This window comes from Notothenia rossii, assembly GCF_949606895.1.
Source record: "Notothenia rossii genome assembly, chromosome: 3".
Lineage (NCBI taxonomy): Eukaryota > Metazoa > Chordata > Actinopteri > Perciformes > Nototheniidae > Notothenia > Notothenia rossii.
The window spans coordinates 44,440,541-44,448,042 of record NC_136901.1 but is presented as its reverse complement, the minus strand read 5'-3'; positions in this window follow the sequence as shown (position 1 = coordinate 44,448,042).

Below are 7,502 nucleotides of genomic sequence, written 5' to 3'. Positions count from 1 at the left end.
AAGAGCTTACGAGGACAGTGGGTTCAAGCAAAAAAAATTGAATAAAAGGATAGCAGAAGTGTTAATTGTTGAAAGAAGCCCCCCTTTTCCAAAGGAGAGGCTGAGAGCTACAGCAGGGGAGAGAGAAGGGGGTGTCAGTATTTGTCTGTGAGAGTTCCCCCCACCCTTTTTCCTCTCGAGAGCAGCAGCGGCCCGGAGGGTGTCTGCTTGCTTTTGTCTCTAGTGATCTGAAGTTGGACTGAAATACATTGAAAATTAACAGATCAAGGTGTGATTTGAAGTGATAGATATATTGAAATAAATAAACAATGATTTGCTGTTATTTAAATATAGTCTTTGAGAACTGATTGATACCGTTGCATTGCGTTGTGAATTTCATGGTATTTGTCTTAACTATAATGTACCCACATGCATGTGGTTTCTTTGTCCCAGTTCATTTTAAAGTCAGCCGCCTCATGGCTAAATTTATTTGACCCCATGAGGTCAAGAGTCATTCTGTTAGACCACCATCTTCTGAAAGACAAATCATTGTTCTTTTGTCACATTTTGAATTAGAAAAGAGTTCATTTTGCTAGATCAATTTATCTATAAATGTTGTAGTGGGAGTTTTGTGTTTGCTAAAATGTTTAGGAACGACAACACCAGGAGATGAGTAAACTCAAGAATCCGTGGAGTGTAAATACATTGAGAAAAACACACTTTTATACTCTAACTTTTTGCACATCATAGACAAGGAATTTAGACAATATAAATAAATATTCACCAAAAGTAATAAGTAAAATGGAAAGTAGACATAGGCCTACACTTGAGTCAAAGTATATTACTGTGATCTGATCAGTGTGCTCTGCAGGTTTACTATTGTTCTAAGTAACAGTGGGATTTAAAATATTGGAGAAAGTATGGAGATGTTCTTTCGTAGTGTGTGAAATATGTGATGCATGAAACAGGTATTTCAATTTATGGAAGAAAATGGTTTCCTGAAAGAGTCAGGTTGGGTAGATATGTAACAATGGATGTAACAATTTTTAGTGGGAGTTTTTGTAATATCATTAGTAGACATTAATGGTGTTGTTTAGATAGCATTTAGCAACTAAGACAGATAGTATGATTAGAAAGAGACAGAGTGGAAAGGGTTGGATTGATTCAATCTCAGTGTGCTAGATTTCTTATGGATAATGCGTCCCGGGACCTGGACTCCCCCTCTGAGTTAGAAAGGCTACGACCCCGTCCCTCCAAGCAGACAAAAGACCTAACCCAAAAGGAGGCTCCTCCTTCTCCATCAAACAGACAGAGAACCGGAGCTGAACCGTCTCCACCTGAGGCATCCAGAACCAAACCGCTTGCTGACATACAGAAATACTCTCATCAGTCCCTCAGACAGGGCATGAAGCTGAGCCACGAGATTTGGCACAGGAGCAGAGTGGGGGACATGAGAGCAGAATCCGCCCTCCATAAAACAGCAGAGAGACTGTAAAGGAGGAGATGAAATGCAAAGCAGTGCAAAGAACAGTGGCATGATGTGGGCTGACGATGTGACTGAGCCAAAGGCTGCCTAAAACAGTTACAGCGGATGGATTCAAGAGCTGATGGACTGAAGAGAAGACAGAATCAGAGGAGTTGGCATAGTTGATTTGAAGTGAGGAGGTCGGGGTCACGGCTTGAGACAACCAGGGGAGGAGAAAAGGAAAACGGGAATGAGTGAGTTTACACATAAACACACTTATTCACAAAACGCACATAGAAGACAACACATTTAAAGAACTTGAACTGACTTGATAAATAAGTAAAGATAAAAAGAGGTATTAACCATGAATTAATCGATTGGTAAATTCAAAATAGCAGTAAAGAGGAAACTATTAATGTAAAATGAGAAAATCATCCTAAAAACACACTGAGGGTTAAAGGGGGAGACATGAGGGAAATATGCACTACACTTTAAGCAGGGGGTGTTTTGGAGTAGCACAGTGTAGAACCATATTCTTCAATCTTTCCATCATATTAATAAATCATTCTTCAAGAGATTTTTATTCATGTGCGAATAAAGCAGTGATCTCATTTGTTACAATATTGATTTCACCATTGTGGCATAGTTATTACCATAGGAGGGCTTTAGGATGGAAACTGTTTTTAATCCTTGGTAAAGTAAAGGGTGATGGTTGCATGTTCGGACACCCAAGGTTCCACACACTGCTAAAGAGTTTAACATTGTTTTTAAGTAGACCAGAATTGAAGATAAATGAGTATAATGAGCTATGAAATGCAGAGCTACACAGATCCTAGTAATGTTTTGACTTAAGATAATAGTTATGTACACAAGTTTCTGAATTAGATTTCTTAGACATTTTAATACTACTTAGTTGTAAATAAATTGTAGTAGTACTATTATGAAGTGAGTTTTGTACCAAGTTGCAGGAAATGTGGGAAGCAGCCGTCCCGATGACAAGTTAGAGATATCTGACTTAAGGTGGTGATCGTGAATTGATAAATGATGGCGCTCCATATATGACTGATTTTTGTAGACAAAGGATACTGGCCTATGCTGAAATATCAAAGTCTCTGCAGAGCACGACACATGGCCAATGAAACTGAGAACAAATTACCTTTGACCCTGACTGACAGTGTGACTTGAGAACAGCACTATCAATGACTGACTCTGGGGCTGACCAAACTTGACTTTAAAACCTGACAGTGTGAGTGTGAATGAATTTCTGCATGTGATCAGTGTAACTGCATGATTCTAAAACAATAACTAACCGAGCATGTCTTTGGACTAATACATTATTTTGGAGCTCCATGGGAAACACAGGTTTCCTACAATTCCACGCATTTGGAAAAACGCACATGTGACCCGTTTCTAATTCCCACAGGAGTTGGCGGTTTGCAAATGTAAAACTCAAACTAAAATCTAAAGATTCTGTTTCTTTTAGGACTGCCAGCTGGAAATGAACACTTATTTTCCCTGGAGTGTTTACTGTGAAAGATGATGGATATACTTTTGTGAATGATGTTTGGTATTTTCTTATAACCACTGGTTACCTGAAGGTTTTCTTCCCATACAGGATTTTGTTACACATGTATACATGTGTAAAAAGGGGGAGTGTGGGATATTTTCATTTAGGGACTGGAAGAAACCTGCCGCCCCAACTCAGATGTTCAATCTGACCATTGATTGACAGTTTTAGATTTAACCTGCTCCATATCTGGGGATAAGATAATGTTTGATTAATGTTGACATGTTTCTAATATTGATTGAGTTATAACAGGTAACACAGATGCAGAATCAGTGGCCAAGGGGCTACTGAGAGAGGTAATTCCAGAATGAGAATGAGAAGGTGAACTGTGATAATGAAAACAATTTTGTAATATTTCAACAGGTATTAAAGTAACTGAGGTTTGAAATGTAGAAAGAACGTATTACAGCTAAGTTAAAACATAGTAATGTAATGAGATAGAATTTAATTTAGACAACATCTTGTAACTAGCCTGGTAAAGAAGTAAAAGCCATAGACTGTTTAGATCATTATGGGGATGTACATTTAATTTAAAGTCATAATAGAAAGACATTTGATGACAGTATGTTGGATTTCTGTATTCATTTTTCAGCTTGATAATATCTAAGCAGTGACAGGTAGAAGCAGTCTCGCCTGGAAATTATTCACTTTGTCAGTATCATGATTTTAGTTGTTTTTAATCCTAATTAGTGTGTTCCATTACCAGAGACATTAGCAGTTCATATTATATTTAGATTTTAAATGGGATCTCAAGGATTTCATTTATAATAACACAGATGCTTGTCAGAAATTCAGAGCTATTGAGATATGTTATTTAGTTCACCTGAAGATGTTGGGGTTTATTTTGTTGACACAGGCCAAGTATTAGAATTCTGAAGCGGCCTACCAGTGGTGGGTCAAACACCTGAGGGCCCAGAAGCACTGAGCGTAGACTTGAGGGGTGGGTATCAGATTTCTCCACACAGGTTGCTGACGCCAAAAGGGGGACCCGAGGAGCAGGAGGCCGACACAGCGGAGTTCATCTGGCTGAAGGTCGTCAGGCCTACGTGACTCAACCCCAGGTTCTCCGGCCTCTACAGAGTGACCCAGAGGACATCTCATGCCGTCCGCCGAGGAGCAAAGGGGGACATCTGGTACTACTGGAGCCAGTGTGCGGCGAGGAACACTCCGGCTAGGACCTTGGAGGACATCAGGATGGACCTGGCTATCGTCAACGCGGACATCCCTACAGCAGACGACTTGGAAGCAGGCATCAGCGGACTGGAGGAGAAGGACCTCGCGGACATCCCTACAGCAGACGACTTGGAAGGAGGCGTCAGCGGGCTGGGGGACTTCTCGAGGCAGCAGAGGAGTCTACTTCTCTCTGATCAGATTCATCAGTTCCACCTTTGAAGGAAAGGCCGCATCTCCCCCTCCCTATCAGCTGCCCTTGTTGGCGTATTCCGCTGAGGGGGGGGGGGGGGGGGGGGGGGGCCTGATGATTCAACAACACGCAAGGATGCTGCTTTCTGGCACTCAGGCTCTCACTCTGATAGTTTCTTCACTGTCATTGGAGGTTGTTTTCTGTTCCCAAAGGTTTAATGAAGGGGGACAGACACAGTATCAAAGAATGACAGTAGTTTGTTTCAAATGTCTTATGTGTGTTGGTCTCGTGAGGCGAGACCAAAAAGGGGGAATTGAAGGATTATTTGAATTATTTGAAGGATTAAAGTAACGTGTTATGGCAGGAAAGTTAAATCTGGTATATTCATTTTAATGTCACCTTATATATATTCATGTGTGTTAAATTTGAAGGGACAAAGTATATTTTCCCTCCCCAATATATTGAGGTGAAGTCTTTGTGTTTAGAGAAGGATGGGAGCAGGGGACATCCTAATTTGGGGATAGCTCCAAGACTCTGGAATGTTTCCCTCGTAAAAGAAGGGGGTGCGTTACACATGCTTGGGGCAAATATGTGTGTTTTCATTGCAGTAAATATATGTGCTACATGATTACTGTTCAACTATACCTCTGTTCTTATTCTTTCATGTGTGGGTACTAAATGGCTACAAACATTGTGGAGAAATTAGCTTAAACATGTTTTATTACTCTATATGAAATGGAAGCAGTTTTTTATGATAGGGACGAGAGAGCATTTTCAGCATGTCAATTATCAGGGAAATCTACTTGTTTTCAATAGACGTGTGTGGTTAATTACTTTGTATTAATAATAACAGTATGTGTAAAGGAAGCTGGAAATATACAATGTGAAACCTTTTATTTGAAGTAAAGATGTGAACGATAGCTCAAACAAATGGAAAGGCTGTAGGACAAATGAGTGTGTTCTCTATATTGGGCCTGTGTGAAGTTTGACTATTTGAAAAGCATCTCTAATACTGCTTAAGAGCATAGGTAATGTGTTCCTCGTTATTATTGATATGAAAGTAATTAACATGTATTACGTATATTTAGCCAACTATAACAACTATATCTTAAAACATACTTTTAACTTGTGTGTGGTAACCTGAAGGGGGGGAAGATGGACTCAGGGACAAAGGGCCATAAAGGGGATGTGTGTGTGCTGGCTACAAGATGTGAAATAAGATAAGGAAACTTGTTGTTTAGAGCAGGTTCGTACCAGACACCAAAAGGTTTCTGGTCTTCGTCAAACTGAAAGAGACTTTTGTTTCCGGGTTTCTTCTGCTGTGTCGCACTGATTGGGTGCGACAGGCCATGTGTTGGTCTCTCCCAATAAGATGACCTCTGGGGGAAAGCACGCACACACCTCCTCCTGTGTTTTAGTATGAAAGCCTGTGTTTTCCTTTGGTTCGCGCTCTTGTTTTTCACCGGCCGTTCCTGAGACCTGTCTCACACGTGGTAGAACCTGAGCCCGGAGTACTCTGCAGAGTGCTTCGTGATTCCTTTGTATTTGTATTGTTACCTTGTATCATTAAAACAAGATTATTGTTTCACTTGCATTCTGGTGTTTCTTAATCCCTTCCTTTTTACGAATTTACCCAGCTTATCAAACGACACGCGGAGACGAGGTTGGTTTTAAACATCCTCTCAAATCTCCAACAAGACGCTGAAGAATGACGATCGGACGAAGCTCTGCTGAGGTGGGTGATCTTTAAAAACAAATAATATATATAAATATAGTAGTTACTGTCAGATATTTTGAGATTGCATTAACTCATTTGTTTGTATTCAGTTTGGAGTAGACTGTTGATGATGTTAAAGCTGATGAATTGAGATTATTTTTATTTCCAAGGGGATTTCGTTTTTTTATTTTGATTAAAACTAGTCTGCTGGTTGTTTGCACTTTAATGTTCTCACACATTAAGATCCATAGTCAGTCTTTTTTTAAAACAAATATGTTGGGAAATCATTATCATTGTTAAATGTTTATTTGAGATGGCATATCGTCCTCCCTCCAAGTTCATCCGATGGGAAGCTGGGGTGGTTTGATTGGCAATATGATCCCAGGGTCTGCTCTGAATTGTAACAAATAAAAAAAGTTTGCAAGGGAGCCGTAATTCTTTCTTACAACGTTTGATTGGCGAGCCTGCCAGCATGGGGCAACAAAAGTAATTGGCATTGAGTGAGAACCAAAGTACAATTTTTTTGTGATATATTTAATATTAACAGAAAAACCATAAACCATACGCAACTCAGAAGAAAACAGTAACATAATCACGTTTTGCAAATCAGTGTGTCTCCAACACAGATAATCTCTCTGAAAACCATGTTGTCGTTTCTGCAAGATGAACAGAAGGTAACATTGTGTCTCTCTCTCCTCAACACCCCCTTCCCTTGTTATTGGTGGTTCCTCTCTTTTCTTCATCCCAGGCCTCCATTTACACAAACATGTCTGCCACATATTTTTACTCTGAGGAATACTTCATTCTAAACGAATGTCTTCTCAACTACACAACCGTCATACTCTCTGTTGCTGCCATATTATACACCCTCCTCCTATTCCCACTCATCATCCTCGTCCTGTACCTGGGATTCCAAAAGTCGAGGAAACAGCGCTCCAGTTCCACGGCTACAAGTCACTCTGACCACTTCACCTATCACTCCACCTTCATGCAGTTGAATGAACTGGACGATGGGGCTTGGCCTCTCCTTCAGTGGCAGATATTTCTTTCACAAGGTGATGTTTGATGTTGGGAATTCACTTTTGAATTACACCTCTGCTGGACAGGCTCTGTTTCACCTGCTCACCTGTGTGGAGCGCTACCTGGCTGTTGTTCACCCCCTCACCTACCTGGTACTGAGGCAGGGGGGCGGAGTCAGGATCAGAAACATCAGCATTGGATGTGTTTGGTTTATTAGCTTTGGATATATTCCCTTTTGGTATAAAGATATCAAGTATTTTCATGCATCCGTGACTGTCTGCTTTTTGGTTTTACTCTTGTGTGTCCTCTTTTTCTGCAGCATTTCTGTTCTCTATGTTCTCAAGCGTCCAGGGCCAGGGGGCGGGACCAGGGAGCGGGTTGACCAATCAAA